This window comes from Bidens hawaiensis, unplaced genomic scaffold (genome assembly GCF_021521415.1).
Source record: "Bidens hawaiensis isolate Kalapana, Puna unplaced genomic scaffold, B.hawaiensis_p1.1 tig00052144_1, whole genome shotgun sequence".
Lineage (NCBI taxonomy): Eukaryota > Viridiplantae > Streptophyta > Magnoliopsida > Asterales > Asteraceae > Bidens > Bidens hawaiensis.
The window spans coordinates 18,536-37,070 of NW_027499351.1; positions in this window are offsets into that span (position 1 = coordinate 18,536).

An 18,535-nucleotide genomic window follows, 5' to 3' on the forward strand; every position below is an offset into this window, starting at 1 on the left:
TTTGATACAAGGTAGTACTAAACACTCAGGCTAAAATACACATGTGTCTGGATCCTTACATATATGTACTGTAGTGGGCACACTACAGACATACTAACCATGAGGCAAGTGACTGTCTCTAGGGCGAGTGAAGTCCGATTATGTGGTTTATGCGTATGTGTAGTTCCGATGAGATGGGATTGAGATCCACTGAGTCGTTGAACACTATTGGTGTCGTGTTATTACGATTTGTGAAAATGATTTATTGAGTCAGCGTATTCACCAGCATATAGCTGACGTATTTTGAAACTGTTTTCAGGTAACTAGAAGTAAGGAGTAGTGATGGATATGCCAGTGGAGATAGAAGAACACTAGGCATAGTTTATAGCTGCTGGCTCAGCAAATTTTGTATTGAGGCATATATATATTAAACTTGTTCTTAAACAAGTAATTTTGTAAAACGATCAAGGGTGTTTAAATACCTTTTGTTATGAAATTAAATATTTTAAATTAACATTTTCCCCTGCAAAACTTTGATAAATTGACAAAAGTGGTACCAAATGTGAGTCACACGCCTAGGCCCGAAGGCGGGGTGTGACAAAGGACCCAAGTGGTTGTTTGACTTGGAGAAGATGATTAAATCTTTCAATATCTACAATGAAGATGTGGATGACAACATGTACATAACCAGCTTTGAAGATAAAGGAAAACAAAGACAAGTTGATCTGGACAAGCTATGGTCATCTGTTGCTCATGAAACAAATGGATTTAACTTTGAAAGAAGCAACCAACAAGCTACTGATGTTGATATGAATGGACAAGATGATGCAGTGGAAGTCTCTAATGAAGGACCAAGTGAAGTAGAGAGTGAACCAATTCAAAGTCTGTAACATGTCCAGTCTGAAAGAGTAAATCAATTTGAAGATAGATTTCAGTCTTTGTTTGACTCTCTAAAATTTGGGTCAAATGAAGCATCATCATCAGAGATTAATCAAGTTCAAGCAAATGATGAAACTCAAGTGAGAATTGAAGATGAATCTGCTGAGTTAAACATGACAAATCTAGAGACAGAAGTGCCTGCACAACAAGTTGTGCAGACCACCTTTGTTGAAATAAATCATCCTGCAGAAAAGGCAAACATCTGTCTGTATGCCTGCTTCTTATCCCAAGTTGAGCCTAAGAACATTGGTCAAGCTTTGAAAGACAACAGCTGGGTAGAAGCTATGCAGGAACAGTTAGCTCAATTCAGAGACTTACATGTATGGGACTTGTTGGACAAGCCCAGAGGGAAGTATGCAATTGGAACAAAATGGGTATTCAGGAACAAGAAAGATGAAAGGGGGATAGTGATCAAGAACAAAGCAAGATTGGTAGCTCTAGGATGCTTACAGGAAGAAGGAGTGGACTTTGAAGAAGTCTTTGCTCCAGTTGCAAGACTAGAGGCTATCAGGATCTTTCTGGCATATGCAGCATCAATGAACATTAAAGTCTATCAACTTGATGTAAAATCTCCATTTCTGAATGGAAAGATTGATGAAGAAGTTTATGTCACTCAACCCCTTGGATTTGAAGACCCAATTCATCCAAACAAGGTTTACAAGCTCAGCAAAGCACTTTATGGACTGCATCAAGCACCAAGAGCCTGGTATGATGAGCTTTCAAACCATTTGTTGGAAAATGGCTTCTGCAGAGGAGCCATTGACAAGACTCTATTCTACAAAAGGAGAAACAACGATCTGCTGCTGCTGCAAGTGTATGTGGATGAAATTATCTTTGGCTCTACAAATGAACAAATGTGCAAAGAGTTTGAGCAAGTGATGAAGTCCAAGTACAAAATGAGTTCAATGGGGGGAAATGAATTTCTTCCTTGGACTTCAGGTGCAACAGAAAGCTGATGGAATATTCATTAATCAATCCAAATATGTACAAGAGATTCTTAACAAATTCAAGTGCCAATACTTCAAGACCCTGTCCACACCAATGGACACACATGAGAAAATGGTACCTGATGAAAAGGGGGAGCCGGTGAAGCAGTATGAATATAGGGCCAAGATAGGATCTCTGATGTATCTTACAGCATCTAGGCCAGATATTATGTTTGTTGTGTGTGTTTGTGCCAGATTCAAAGCTAACCCCAAGGTTTCATATATGCTAACAGTTAAGAGGATCTTCAGATATCTAAAGGGAAAACCAGATTTGGGGATTTGGTATCCAAAGAACCCTTCCTTTGATTTGATGGCCTACACAGATAGTGACTATGATGGTTGCAACATGAGTAGAAAATCAACCTCTGGAGGATGCCAGTTTCTAGGGAATAGGCTGGTGTCTTGGCAATGCAAGAAGCAAACTACAGTGTCCATATCTACTGCTGAAGCTGAGTACATTGCTGCTTCTGCCTGCTACGCACAGGTTCTGTGGATTCAAAATCAACTGCTGGATTATGGTCTGAATTTCTTAATTACACCTATTTTAATTGATAATACTACTGCTATGTTTATTGTTAAGAATCCAGTCCAATATTCTAAGACTAAACACATTGAAATTAGACATCATTTCATTAGGGACTGTCAAGAAAAGGGTTTAATAGAAATGAAAAGGGTAGATACATCTGATAATTTGGCTGATTTATTCACCAAACCTTTAGATAAAACCAGGTTTCATTTTCTGTTGAAATGCATAGGAATGATAAATGTTGATGAAGTTTGATTTAGGATTTGTGCTTAAGTGAGGCGCTTTCTAATTATCTATGTCACTCACTTTGAATGTTTGCATGATAATTTGCTATGCTTAACTGATTATTCTAATAGCATGAATCATGTATGTGACTGCCTTGTGTGAAAATGTTCTTTAATTACTGTTGAAATCTATTGATATTGTGAAAATCTTGTTGAAATCTGTTAATATTGTTAATTACAGCTTTTGGTACTTAGATCTGTGCTTGCATGATGTATTTCTGTTTCTAAGTACTTCGAGCATGAATCTATGCTTGATACTGTGCTTGTTGCTCCTCGAGCACAAGCAAAGGTACTTGTAAGATTATTCTAAGCCTTTCGAGCACAGATGTCATAGCTCAGATGCTCAAGCATAGATTCTAGTCTTAAAACTTTCTAAGTTTTTCGAGCATGACTGTGTGCTTAATGGTGTGTTTTGTGTTCTTCGAGCACAAACAAACCTTGATGTCTCACAAGGAACCCGAGCACAATAGATGTTACTTGTGGTCGAGCATAGACATGTGCTGTGGAAAACTGAAGTATTTCAAGCACAAGTATACTACTCGAACACACAGCTAAGTCTTTCGAGCACAAGCATTGAAATGATATATTTTAAAGTTGCTCGGTAGTCTTTCGAGCATGCTCGATAAATTTCTGAGCATGCTCGACAGACTTATGTGTTGATTTGTCAGTTCTATGCTATCTGAATGAATGTGTTTGCAATAGGGTAAGTGTGTGCTTGTTAAAACGTACTTAAATGACATCACGGTTTTTTTCAAAATCAAAACTTTAAAATGAATTATCAGAAGAAATGATTTTTGAAGCTGTGAAATAATTTTGACAAAGCAACACTGTTTTTGGTGATCTCATGAGAGAAATGATAAGATTATCCAGTTCAAAATGACGGATAAAAACTTTTAATAGAAATAAGTATCAAACCTTTGGGAAATGATAGAAAACTGTTTAAGATAACTAACCCATGGATTATAAGTTCAAAAGGCTTGGAGTATAACCATTGGCAAAGTTTGGTAGCTTTCTATAGTCTGTAGTTGTCATATGTGATATCCACTTAAATCTACTAAGTATGATGTGGTGAAACATTGGAAGATAAGGTATGCTCTCTAGCATATCTCTTCGAATGATAGGCAGAAAGGTTATTATCCAATCATACACGAGCATGTTGGTGTTTCTGGTCTATCAAAATATTTATTAAGTATTTGAGCAGAAGTAAATTATTGCTATATGGCAAATTTCTCAAAAGAAAAGAAAAAGGAAGTGATTGAAAAGTATAAAAAGATCAAAAATAAATAAATAAGTTATCTGATTTCATGACTTAAGGGGCACTAAGGGAACTAAAGGTGTGGGGCATCCAACTAAGTCCTAAACACCCTGAATGTAAGGCATGTAAGTCCGGATGGCATGTAAGTCCAACGTTCAACCTTACAGTCAGTTATCAAAGACAAAATATAAATAAATAACTGCTCTATTATAAAAAAATTAATTTTGACCAGGACATCAGGGGGTCAAAGTCAATTCGGGGTAATTTGGAGAAAACTAAATACGCTTTGAGAAGAGATTAGAAGCAATGTGAAAATACAGTGATAACCATTCCTAACTTATGCTCTAATTGAATCCTAAATGTATCACAGAAAGCAATGACCACTATGCTAAGTATACCTGCTGTCAACCTGACTTAAGTCATAATAACACTGACCATGAAGTGGTGTGATCTTGTTTTAAATAGTTTGATCCCATGTTGTGATCTTTCTATAAAATTTTTCAATAGAAAGTTCCACTGGAGTTTGATCTCTTATTTCACCTTAAACAAATTGCTCAATTTGACTTACTGTTCTGCAATGATCATTCTTAATGAAAAGTTGAAATTTTGAGAACAAGACATAATTGATCATGTCTGAGATTAGTGGCATAACAGTTGTGATTCTCAAACTGAATTGAAAATTCAATTAAGTGTATCGAGCAAAGAAACTATATGTTTCGAGCATGCATCTCAAAGAAACTATGCTTGCTTATGTACCACTGCATGACTCGAGTACACTATGTGACCTATGTAAATTGACTTATGTGTTTCGAGCATACATCTCGTGAAACGTTGCTGTTAAAGTATTTCGAGCATGCATCTTACCTTCGAGCATTCTGATGACATGACAATTTGCTGTTAAGTATTTCGAGCATGCGTCTTACTTTCGAGCACCTGAAATGAAATGAATAGTAATGTATGTGTTTCGAGCATGATTGCATCCTTGATTTCCTAGTTCTAAGTATTCGAGTGTAAGTCTTCGAGCATAGAAGTGTTCTAGGTGTGTCGGCATGAGAGTTCGAGCTTAAGCAACTGGATCATTTTGTTAAGTAGTTCGAGCAGACTTGTGAGCTAGACACTTAGGCTGTGAGTTCGAGTACAGGCTTAGGAATGATTTAACATGCTAAGGCTTTCGAGCATATAAGTACATCGAGCACACTGAGCTGTAGTATTCTAAATGAGTCAAGCAAGGGTTACCACACTGCTAAAAAGCATCTCAAGCATAGGTCATTGTCATGATATATTTCTAATATCTCGAGCATGATGCATAGTCGAGTAAGGATCGATTACTGGTGTGTCTCAGGAATTTATTGAATGAATTTTGATAAGTACGTTCGAGCACACTACACCTCGAGTATGACTCAATACTCTTTAAAAGTTTGGATAAAGGCATCGAGCACAAGTCTATTCGAGCACATTGTCTCGAATATACTAATACTCAAAGGAATCAGATTCCAAGTACTACGAGCAAGGATTGTACTGTGTACTCGAGTACAGTGGGAGCCAGCTGTTGCTTTGGCTGTATCCTCGAGCAAAGGGGGTACATTAAATTTGAAATTAAATGACAACTGTCGTGTGCTAGACGACAAATCAAAGTACTGTACCACCCAAACGTTAGGTATAAAGGGGGACTTAGAAACTTTTTCACATATTTCTTCCTATCTTAAACCTAACCACAAAAACCCTTTTGCTCGTGTTATCTTCCACTTGCTCGACTGCTCTAATACTTGCTCAATTTTACTTCGAATACCGCCATTAGCTCTGTTTTGACTTTGGTACGCATATTACTACGGAACAAAACTGATGGCTTTAAAATTCGAAAAAAGGCATGATATGTGCGCTCAATTAGAGCTCAATGATGATAACAGAGAATTGGAGCCTATGATAAACTTTTTGGCAAACTCCAACCTGAGGGTAGCATTAACTGAAAACCTCACAATATACAGGAACCACATTTCGGATTTTTGGGGGTCTGCAACATATGTCAATGATGTAAATGGGGAGAGAATTGAGGCGTCTGTTCTAAATCATGACGTTGAAATAACAGAAGCCTCAATCAGAGCTGCACTAGACCTTAATGACAATTTTGCTGTTCAGCCGTCTTACTTGGCCCCAAGATTACTAAGAGTCTTTCAAGAGACTATAGGCTATCAGGGGGGAGTAAAGGAGGGACAATTTCAGAAAGGGAGTTTTCCATTGATCTACAGGTTCCTGATTCATCATGTGATCCAGTCCTTATCTCTTAGGAAAGGGACTTGGACTTTATTGAGTAGAGAGCTTGGGACTCTCAGAGTAGCCATACTCTATCAGCAACTCTTTAACATTTCCAGACTTATCTTTCAAGGGTTGGCATCAAATGCAGAGAAGCAAGTCAATCAGCGATTTCTTATGTATCCCAGGTTTCTACAGATCTTGATAAACAGAGAATTGCCTGATCTTCAAAGAATGGGAGAGGTTTTGAGACTGCAGGACCCCAACATATGCAAAAGAATGAAAGATGCTCAGAGTAAATTTGTTGACAATGATGACTGGGATGTACTCCAATGGTTGTTCGTAGCAGCTCTAGGTGCTATTAATATGTCTAGAACCCCAGGGAATAGTGATGATGATGGAGATGATGATGATGCAGATGACGATGGTCAAAATGATGATGGAGACAATGGCCCAGAAAGTGGAAATGATATGGTTGTTGGTAATAGTAATGATGCACAAGAAGTGGTTGAGCGAAATGTGCCTTTGATTGAACAATTTGCACATGAGGGAGATAATGCAGAGGTAGAGGTACATGAGGAGATAGATGAACCGGTTGTGAGTCCGATCAATCAAGCTAAAGAACAAGTGGATGATGTTGTATCAGATGTTGCTGCAACCATCCAGAAGATAACTCCACCAGACTCCCCACCACCTGAAGTTTACCATGATGACACGGATTCTATTGAGTTAGATGATGTAAATGATGATATTCCTTCCTCACCAGCCACAACTGAACATGCTTTATCTGATACTGAACCAATGGATAACATTCCTGTCACTATTCCACCATCTTCCCTAGTACACGATGAACCTGCTACTACCACTACCCCACCAACTCAACCAATCCCATCTTCTGAATCATATAAAGTTCCATCTCCAGAAACTGCTGATTCTGAACCATTCTCTGAACCTGACCCAAAGCTGACTCAAGAAACTCCACCATCAAGCCCAAATCTTTATGATATTGTTTGTGATATTGCAAGGCTTGAATTTGAAAATATCATGTTGAAAGAACAGAATGCCATATTGGCTTCAAGGAAGTCGGCATTGGAGGCTGTGCTGATTGAAGCTCTATTGAGAATTCGAACCCTAGAGGGGCAGTCTGAGGTTGAGAAGACCTCAGATGCACCAAAACAGGGGGAGAAAACTGAAGGTGTAGAGAGTTTAAAGGTGATAGGAGAGCTATATGAAAGTTCTGAAGAGGAAGTGGTGGAGGTTGGACCATCAAATGCCTTAAACATGATAGATCAAGCATAAGACAATGAATATTCGGATGACGAGGGAGAGACTAAAGAAGAAGAGGAAACTGAAGAAGAAATAATGAAAAGAAAATAAAAGGGAAAGGGGATTGCATTTACTGATGATGATCTACATCCCCTGCCCCAACATAAAGTTCAATCTGATGATATACTGCACAAGGAAAACGTGATTGATCCTGATGTTGCAGAAGCTGAATCTGTAAAGATTGCCATGAGACTAATAAATGAAGATTTGGAGTCTTTGGAGAGAGAAGAGGAGGAAGAAATACCTCAAGAAGTGCTTGAAGCACTAATAAAAATGAAGGAGAAAAAAAAGGAGGATGAGAGGAGGGTGGAAGAGGCAGATGAGGCAATAAAGGCTACACTTGATGCTTTAAGAGAAAGTATTAATGCTGATGAACAAGAACAGGACACAACTGAAGAACCAGTGACAAACGTACATGAAGAGCCTATAGTGATTGAACCTGAACAACCTGAGACTGAATCTGTCAACAGTGAAATGGAAACAGATAAAGAACAAGAGACTGGTCTGGGATTAAGAGAATAACCCAAGAAGGATGAAGCACCAGGGATGCCATGGAACATTTATGTCAAATTCATTGCTCAATTAGTCATGCTTAGAACTAAGTTTGACATTCTCCTACATCCGGATGAGTTCAGACCGGAAACTATAGCTGCAGCAAGGAGAGCTCATGAAGAAAAAAGACAAGAACAATGGAAGAAAAGCCAACTCCTGCTGACAGACATGTCTGAACCAATTATAGATGTAGTTTGTGATGAAGATGACCATGAGTAAGAAGAATCAGAGACATTTGAAACGGTTGATGAAGAAATCATACTTGAAGGGCCAGAAGTTGAAGTAACTCAATCAGATGCACCCACTCCAACTAAATCATCTTTGAAACGAAAAGACACATCTGAAATTGAAACACCAAAATCCAAAAGACAAAAATCCGTAAAAACAATGGTATATAAAATAACGAAAGACAAACTGGAAGAAAGAAGGAGGGCTCAATCTGAAAGAAATGAAGAACCAATGATTGAGGCCCTCCATAATCTTGAAGAAACAATTGACCTAGAAGATGAGAAAGATGATGATGAGGGGTCAAAAGATGTTGAAATGGAAAATGAAGACAGAGACTATCTGATCAGTTTAGACTATGACTTAAGGCATCTTCAAAGATTATCAAAAGAAGACATAGCCAAAGAAGCTGATGAGTGGAGAATGAGAAAGTCAAAAAGGGAATCTTTAATCAAAGCTGGTCACAAGTCTGAATTTCTTAACTTGCAATCTTTTGACACAATAGATAGACTATACAGGAATGTTCTTGTAGATGACATCTCAGACTATGTGAAGAAGGTATCAAAAGAGAAACAGAGTGTGAAAAGGTGTTAAAAGAATCGGACAGTAGTAAAACGAGAACTGAGAAGAAAGCCAGTGATGAAGCATTAAAAGCTAAACACAATGATATCAAGTTTCTTCAACTATACGGCTACAGTTATAATTTTTTGATAAACCTCTCTCCTGAAGAACTGAAAAGAAAAATTCAACTTGTAAAAGCCTCTCACAAAAACAAGAAAGTTAGGAAGAATATGAAAGAAAACAATAGCTAAGGTTGAGATTGGCTAGAGAAAGAGAAAAAGCTAAGAAGAAAGAAGAAGAGGCGAAGAAGTGGTTTGAAGATCCTCAGAGGATAGAAACATTGAAAGAGATTGTCATGGGGAAGGGAATGACAGAAGAACAATTTCGAAACATGCCTCATGAACAATTAATTGAAATATATAATAGAGAGCGGAAACTGTATTTGGAAACTCAGAGAAGACTGCAGGAAAAAAGGTTGAGAGCTGAAGAAGAGGTTAGAGCTTAAATGATGAGTGCTCTTCACAAAAAGGGAGCCAAAATGTCAAGGTTAGTGGTGCAGACAGATGAACACTCAGAAGGTGGTATGAAGAAGAAGAAGGGCTCGACAAATTGAAGACAACTCAGCAAGGGAGCTCGAGCCGAACCTCAAGGACTGAGAGTGTGAGGCCCGTGCCACCAAGAAATTTAAATCTGCCCACACATCTCTTCTTCGATAAACGATCCAAGACCTTGAGTGTTATTACTGAAGATAAAGAAGAACATCTCATCATGTTTAGAGATGACTTGAGAAATTTTACAAAAGAACAATTAACCAAGATGGCTGAATTGACACTATATGACAATCAAATCAGAAGTCAGCCATCTGGTCAACAAAGAAATGAACTCTTAAAATTTATAAAAGAACAAGCAGAAAGGGGATTCCCATTCTTGCAACAGAAGAAAAAGAGGGATAAGAAGCCAGACAGAGAGGGAGAAAAGAAACTAAAGGATAAATGAAGTGCATATCTCTGAACTCTCCCTCTTTGAGATGAAGAAAAGAAAGTCTCAAGCAAGCAGTTCACTTGGTAAAAGGAAAACATTAAAAGAGTGCTTAGCTATGAGAGAAGTGATTCAGGAACCGAACTCATTGGTGCAACAATTTGGCAGAATCACGTACATAACCTATAATTAGCACAATGATTCAATTACATTGAGAAATGACTCTGGCATACCCATTGCTGTGATAAGACATGATGAAGATCTCAAATTTATGCATCCACGAGACCTTCAAGACTTGATTAATGCTAAATTTCCATATGACTCCTCTGATGTTGTAGAGCTTGATATGATTAAACAGAAGGCTGCCTTTGTCAAGAAAATGAAAGAAAGATCTAATACAGAGAGCAGGAGGAGAAGATAGCAGAAAAGGGATAGACGATGATTAATTTTTCTTTCTGTTTATCTTGTAATTTTTTTTTAATTTGTACTTGATGTAAAAACTTTAATTTGTAATGCCCAAGTGGCTGAATTCCTTCTTATGTAATGAAATGACATGTTCATAAATGATATATTTTTTATGTCTGATACATGTGTAACTCTATGTAGGTATGTTTTGGTGCATCTGAGCTTGTTCCAATCTAGGGGGAGATTGTTGGGTCGGATTTAAAATAAGGAAGATTGGAATCTACTCAACCTCCTCAGAAAAACGGCCAAGTATGGACTTCGAGATAGCCTAGACGATCGACCATGGTTTCACTACTTCGAGCAAGGTCTTCAGAACCTTAAATGGTTAATTCTTCTAAGTGTTAAGGCTTCGAGCAAGCTACACTTCAACGAGCAAGAGTGTTCTTCTATCGAGCATGGATTGCCAATCGAGCAAACAGCTTGATCATACAAGTTTTAACCAAGTGTTACGAGCACAGGATGATCGAGCACATGGGGACAAGTATGGATGCAATAAAAAGATGTCACGTGATCAAAGCAAGGACTTCGAGCACAGTTCAGTTCCCGAGCAAGATTTACATCCGAGTATGCTAAAGATTGCTGAATAAGAAAAACTAAAGATATCAAGAAGAATGAGCTTGCTCGATGGACTAGTTCGAGCAAAGTATGGACTAGTAAAGAGGGATGAAATCTTCTGGAAGGGAATATCTTCACTGAAGATATTCTGAGTAAAGTATGCTCGAGGACATTTATCGAGCATACCTAGCATAGTGAGTTTGCTCGAGCAAGATTGTTATCTTGCTCGAGGACTCAACACTTGTATTATTTTGTATTTCATTATGTAATAATTAGGAACTTCTAGAAGGAATGTCAGGGTCTATATATAGGGGTCCTAGGTTTCCATTTAGGGCACAGATTTACGGATTTGCACACGGATTTATATACGGAATACGAGAAACATTCTAAAAGGAATATTCTATTTGTTTCCTCGTATATCCGCCATCGCTGCCGTCACACACGAAACCCTAGAAATTCCTTTCACTGTTCCATTAATGATATATTAAATACAGTGAATATTTGTCTTTGAATGAGCCTTTATTGATTATCTATTATTGTTTTGTGTTTGTTATTTTCACTCCTTCGTTCCCACTCGTTGGATATCCTGATTCCGCCGGGATATTCAACAGGCCTTTAGGTAATCGAGTCGGTGTGTTCTTGTCAACCTTTTATAAGGTTTCACCCGACTCACGGTCCTGACATTTAAGTTTAGTTTTGGGCTAAAAATGCACATTTTCCAAAGTTAAATAAATATAATAAAAAAATATAAATTGTATATTAATTATTTGATAAACGCGATATTTTTCAGTGTTAGAATTTCCCAAACATAAAACGGGTCGGGTAGCAGGTGCAAATTAATATGTGGAAAAACCGAGTTGTTATAGCAGGTGTCCGGGCGAACACATCTGCATTGTTGAGGATATTTTCTTTTGAGCACCCATTTCTCTAGTTCCTCATGAGGGCTCGTTTCTGCCATCTTTCCGAGGTGCTTTTGTTTTTGCGACATGACACTCGCAGTTGGAATGTAACATCGCCCCACGGTGAGGGTGGGAACCCCCAAGATGTCATGCAACGTGGACGGATTGGCGTTAAAGTCTCTAATCTCCTCTCGCCCTAAGAATTTCCACACACTCAGTTCTTGAATGCTTACCGTCACTGAGTGTGACTGGGAAATTGAGCTGACCCAACGGATGCTCAACTACTTAATAGGCACATTCACCGGTTTGTTCTGACGCTTGTCTTCCTCATCTAGCAGGTCAAAACATTGCCTGTACATAATGTTTGACGTTGCTCCAGCGTCGATGAAAAAGCGGGAGGTTCGATAATGACCGAAGACTACGATAATTATTAGAGGGGCTTTTTTGTTGGATCCATCCTTGACTCATGACAAGATGACTGTTCTTCCTTCCAGGCCGCGTGCTTTGCCTCTGGCCGTTTTCTCCCCTTGCCTCCGCCTTGGATCATGTTGACATGGAGATCTTTGATTTTCTTTCCTGGTCTCCCACCATCATATGAAGCATTCCTCTTTACGCTAGCGCTGATGCTTTTAACCTGGTGTTCCAATTTTCCATTTTTCACATACTCTTCGATAGCGTCCTTGAGGTTCGAGCATTGATCGGTAGCATGGCCATGCGCCTCATGATAGTCGTAATACCTGGTCATATCCAAGTTTGCCCCCTGCTTGAGCGGTTGTGGCTTTCTGAACTCAATGCCCTTAGATAGCATAATCTCTGAAGGAATTTTGGTAAGCGGAATCCATATATACCTTTTTTTTCGATATTTGCTTACCCTTCTGGCCAACGAGTGGGCGGGAGTCAGAGGATGACGCGCCTTGGTTTATTCTTGACCAAACTGACCCAGTCTTCCTCTTGTCTTTCCTAGCTTGATTGAGATCACCCCGCGTGTTATCTCGCGGAATCTCTTCCCAAGCATTTCTCAGTTTGTGCGTAGTGCTTTGTCGCCGTCATGATGGCGTCCCAACTCTGTGGCATGACACCGAGATCTGTTAGGGTATAAATGAGGTCATCACACCGTACGTTCTGCGGAAGACTGCACACATGAGTTCTTTTATGATTCCATCGATATTGAGTCCCTCTTTATTGAAATGGGTGATGAAATCTTCTACGCTTTCTTTGTCCCAACGAGTAACATTGAGGATATCAACCAGGTCGCTAACATGGCACCTTTGTTGGCTGAAGTGTTGGGTGAACTTGTGTGCTTAGTTATCCTAGCCCGTGATTCGCCCTTCTGGCAGGCGTTCGAGCTATTTACGGTGGTGCCCTCTAATGTTAACATGAAAACGTGGCACCAAGTCTGTAGATGGTCATCCGGATCAGTTAGACCATGGTACTTTCCTACTGTTGGTATAATCTTTGGATTCACAGGCAGTCCTGCTTCCGCGATCTTCCTGATGAACTTGGACTTGTCCGCCAAAGCTTTTGGTCTATAGGTTTTGGAGAAGTCAGCGTCGGTGTCGAGATGATATTCAATGACCATGTTAGGGGTATCATGAGCAGTTGTCCTCTCTTGACTTTATTCATAGTTATGGTCGCGTCTTAGAGAGGATGCCGTGTGGCGCAAGAATTGAACCCGGCTTTGGTTAACCAGTTGAGTTCCGGCTCATCTGCCGCGTTGAGCACAGATGAGTGGAATTCCGTTACTCGATGCCTCCGAGGGGCAGACTCATGTTTGTCTTCCTCCTCGTTTTAGTCATCCACTTCGTTGCTGCTAAAGGAACTGCCAAATAGAGTTATGGTTGAACTCTATATGAAAACTTCTATTACATCCTTTCCAAGAGCTTTTCCTGCTCCGCTTTGCACTATGCCATGGCTCTTGGTGGTAACGGGGTTTGTGGTTGCTGACGAGGGCGGAATCTGGTGCTGGCAATTACCATGAAATGTGGTGGAGGGTTGGATGCATTAACGATGCCCTCCGCATTGGTTTTCATGGTGTCTTGCACCGGATTAACCCTTTTCTGGGCGAATAACGTCTATCCACCATAGGGGTAGGTGTTTTACCACTCATTTCAACCAAGAAGATGAAGATTTTTTTTAGAAAAAGCTAGTTCATGCTGAATGCACAGATGGCGCCAATGAAGAAACACTAGATTAACCCTTGACCTAATCATTTAGCCCTTAGGTTAATGTTTAGTCTTTCCCATGGAGTTGAATATAATCCGGAAGATCTGAGCAGCTTCACCTACAAAACAGAACACCATGAGCTCATTACGTGAAGGAGATGGCGGGGGTCTTCTTGTAACCACCCTCCGGCATGAGAATCAATATGGGAGACTGAATATATATTAAACTGTGACTTTTGTGACAAAACCAGGTATACCTTAGTTATTACGTACGAATAAATGATTAACTGTTTATTACGTAATGAACAAACGAATAACCAAATGATACAGGTTATAACCCAGATATCTTGGGGGCATCTATAAGTATATTAAAAGCTAACATATTGATATTATGGCTATACTATATAGCAAACCAGTTAAACGAAAAATTTTTGTTTAACAATACGCTATGATCTTAAACGCGAAAGCTAGTACCAAAACAAGCATTGTATCATCCGTCAAGCTGAAAAAGACTTATAAAACACATATTCGAGATGTTTTAAGCAACATGTGAAAATATTTTGGATTTTTACAACCAAATGGTATATTTTTATTAATTTACAAAAATATGGCCGAAAAACACTCGTTTTCCCACTATTCGTCACACCGAATCTATTTTTCTTGCCAAAAAACCGAACCTGAAATAAATTTGAACTCGTGATTTCACGTACGGCACGCAAAACGAGGCAAAATATACCAAATGTGTGGCTCAAGGGGACCCCTTTGGTGGCGACCGCAATATGCGGGACCACCCCTTTTGATATATATTCAAACTTAAGAAACATAAACAAGTTATTTCATCAAAATATCTTGAACATCATCTGGACGACCTGCTAACTCTCTCTTCCAACTCAAAACCCTAAGGTAAAATAACATTTTGATGAGTTTTGAGCTTGATTAAACACGTTTACATATGTAAGATTATAGTTTGGTTAGTAAAAACCATATCTAACCATAACTCTTTAAAATGATCGAAAAACATACTTTGATAATAAACATGGCTTGGAAGCTAAATCAAATAATTTTTTGGCCAACAACACGGTTGGGAGGTTAAAATCGCGTTTTTACAGTTCAAAAACTTGATTTAAAACCCTAACTGAAGCCCTTGTATCAAGGCTAGATGATTGATGTTCTATGCTTGCTTTTGTGATACAGGGCCTGTAGATACATTACCTAGACAGTTAAGAACATGGAAAGACGAGAAAAGAGCCTAAACACCCGGAAACCGCAAAGGTACTAACCGAATACTCGTTTAGGGGCTGTTTATGTCTAAGTTGTGATGTGCTTATTTTTACCCAATGAAATTTTGCATGGATATCAAGGATCATATGAATGAGTCTCTGTCCAAATTTGGGAATTTTTCGATAATCTGAGAATATTTGGCGTTTTTATTACCGTTTGTTAGGGTTTATTTGGGAAAACTAGTTAAGCAGCTTGAAAAATTATGAAACTTTGGGGAGAATTCAAGAAATGTATCACAAGGTCACACATAAAATTTAGGGTCAATTGGAGAATCCTAGCTATGATTTTTGGATTTGCTTTTATTCGAGTTTTAACGATCGTTTATGGCTCAAAAAGATACTTCAGCAAAATAGTTGAGTTCTGGAATTTTTACAGGGCTCTTTAGAAGCCATTGTATCACTCATAAAAATTATTGGATTTTTTGAAAATCGTTTGGTAAAAACGGACGATTTATCGGTTAAAAATAGCATATAGAATGAATTTTTATATTAATAAATGAGTAAATATTTTCAAAAATATTTTTATAAAAATCTAGAAATATTAACTAGTGAGTGTATAAATGTTCTCAATTTAACGATAAGTGGATTATTAGTTATGCTAATTTGAAAGTTAAACAAATATAATTATGATAAAAACTAACAGCTTTGTGATTAACGAACCTGTTGTGATATCAGAACACCAAGAGTGGTCAAATGTCATATTTTTGGGTTAATTGAGTAAAACCAAACATTTTTTTTGAGAAATTCAAACAATTCAGATGAATTGTGGGCATTTTCTCCAAACCAGAGACTGTATAAAACGGAAACGAACCCTGCAGCAAATCCAGACATCTAAACTCTGAATTTTCTTTATAAATTGAATCATTTTATCAACCTACATGTTTACTCAAGTTTGACTATTTTTGTAACGCGTAAACGAACAACTTGGCCCAGCACGTGAAATGGTGAAACTGAGCCAAGCTCAATTTTGAACATTAGGTATTGTACAACGTCACAGTCTAAGACTACTGACATGTTCTGGGCGTGAAAGCTATACCCAGACTAGATATACAGGCCGATTCAGTCTGGAGACTATATTAATATTAAAATATTAAATACATGATACTGATTATAGGAATCAAGTTGTAATGAGCTATACGAGCTATAAAGCGATATTGTGCTGAGTACATTACTATAAGGTGAGTTTCATGACCTCTCTTTTTAAACTATTTTACAAACATTTGCGGTGAAAAGCATGTTTATATACATCTATATATCTGGAAATACTGTATGATGTGGATTATGTAAGCGCTAACAAACAAAAAGTCCCCACAAACACAGTTATTAACTTCGAGCCAGTAGCTCGTGAATAGTGCTATTGGTTTGACAAACCCAAATAGGGTTGTCATGGAGGTCGAGATATTACAAACGCATTGACATGATCATATTTAAACAAACGCGCTTGTAGTGTTAGGCATAGCTACTCGGGGCATGTTATGGGCGGAAGGTGGGCCACAGTGGTAGACATGGTTAGTGGAAGCCATGTAGCACGAACAAACAGTCAAGGTTTCACTATAGCTTAGCATAATTATATCACAAACATACATACATACATACATGTATGCATGCATACATACATACATACATAATACATACATACATGCATACATACATACATGCATGCATACATACATACATACATACATACATATGTGCGTGCGTACATACAAACTATGATTGTTGTGGTTACGCATAATTGATTTCGTTGAAACTTATGAAACTCACGAACTATTCATAATTGATCTGTTTTAACATGCTTTTCAGATGTACCGAAATTGGATTAGAATGCTTGTGTGCTACGTGTTTGGATTGTGATCGATGCTATGTGAATAGATGCAACTGTATTAGTAAGGAGTGAAGCAGTTTAATGAACTGGTTTTTGATCTGTATCCCTTAGTTTGTAAACGAAACTAGAATGATGTAATATATTGTAAATTAGTTTGTTAAAGTTTCTTTATAAACAATGTGGTTGATAACAGAGGTATCTGTTACATTCCCATTTTACGCTTCCGTAATTGCTAGTTGGGGTGTGATATAAACAAAAACTACCGTGGAGCAGTAGTGAGCGTTCTTGCGGAGAAGTTTGGATCCTTTTACCGTTAGAGGTTGGGTGGCATTTTTAGCCGGATGGGAGGAGAGAAGGTGTGTGTCGCCTGCCATGTCATGAATCTCACCAATCGGAAGCCTTGCACGTGCCTCAGGGAAGTTGGTGGGTAAAGTGGTTGACTGATGGTGACATTTGTACTATACAATACTATTGTCAATGTGTTGCTAGTTCCTCATTGGCTGAGCGCCCTTTCAATAAGATACTTCCTTTTTTCACCGTACCTAGGAAGATCCTCGGCGTCACTCTTCCCAAGACGTTAGGGAATGTTTAGCGCTTGGAAGAATGCTCATCAGCGCCTTTGTAGTTTGTACCGGCACCTGACTGCTTCCGCCTGCGAAAGCCTCTGTTGCTTATTAGGTGGGTTTAAGACCCTACCTCTTCAATTACTATGTTGATTTCATTCCTGATTAGTACTATTGGCTTTGAACATTCCAGTTTGCCCCAAATCTCGATCATTCCAATTCAACTATTCCTCTTCATATTCAAACTACAGGTATGGCAATTTTGTATGGTTCGTAATTAGATATTTTTTTTACACCCGTTTCATTACTTTGTTGAGTTTTTTAGATGTAACGAATTTAGAAAAAACCTAAACTTGGAGCTTTTAATAGGTTTGTAATTCTGATTTTTGTTTTTTCTTTTACTTAGGATTTGTTAATTTAACAATATCTTAACATACTTGCTTTGGTTTACCCACAAGTTGTTCCACCGTTTCATTGATTTTAGTTTACTATTCCTATTGTGAATTAAACTAAACATATTTGGTGACATATAAGCCTGCTTACTACTTCTGATTGCATAAGTTTTACAATTTGGTTTTTTGAATTTAACAATACCTTAACATACTCATTTTGGTTTGCCCACAAATCTGTATTACTTGTTACTATTGCTATTGTGAAATTTCACCTAGATAAATTTAGTGACATATCTGTATTACTTGTTACTATTGCTATTGTGAAATTTCACCTAGATAAATTTAGTGACATTTTCTTATGTAAGTGCCATCATAAGCTTGAAACCACAAGAATCAATGGGTTTCTATGAAACTTTTACCCGAGCATAACGGACCTCAAATAGGTATAGTACTGATAATAATATGTTTATGTATTGTAGTTGGTTGGGATTCAGACCAATACTTATTCTTTAACCATTTGCGAAACAGCTTGA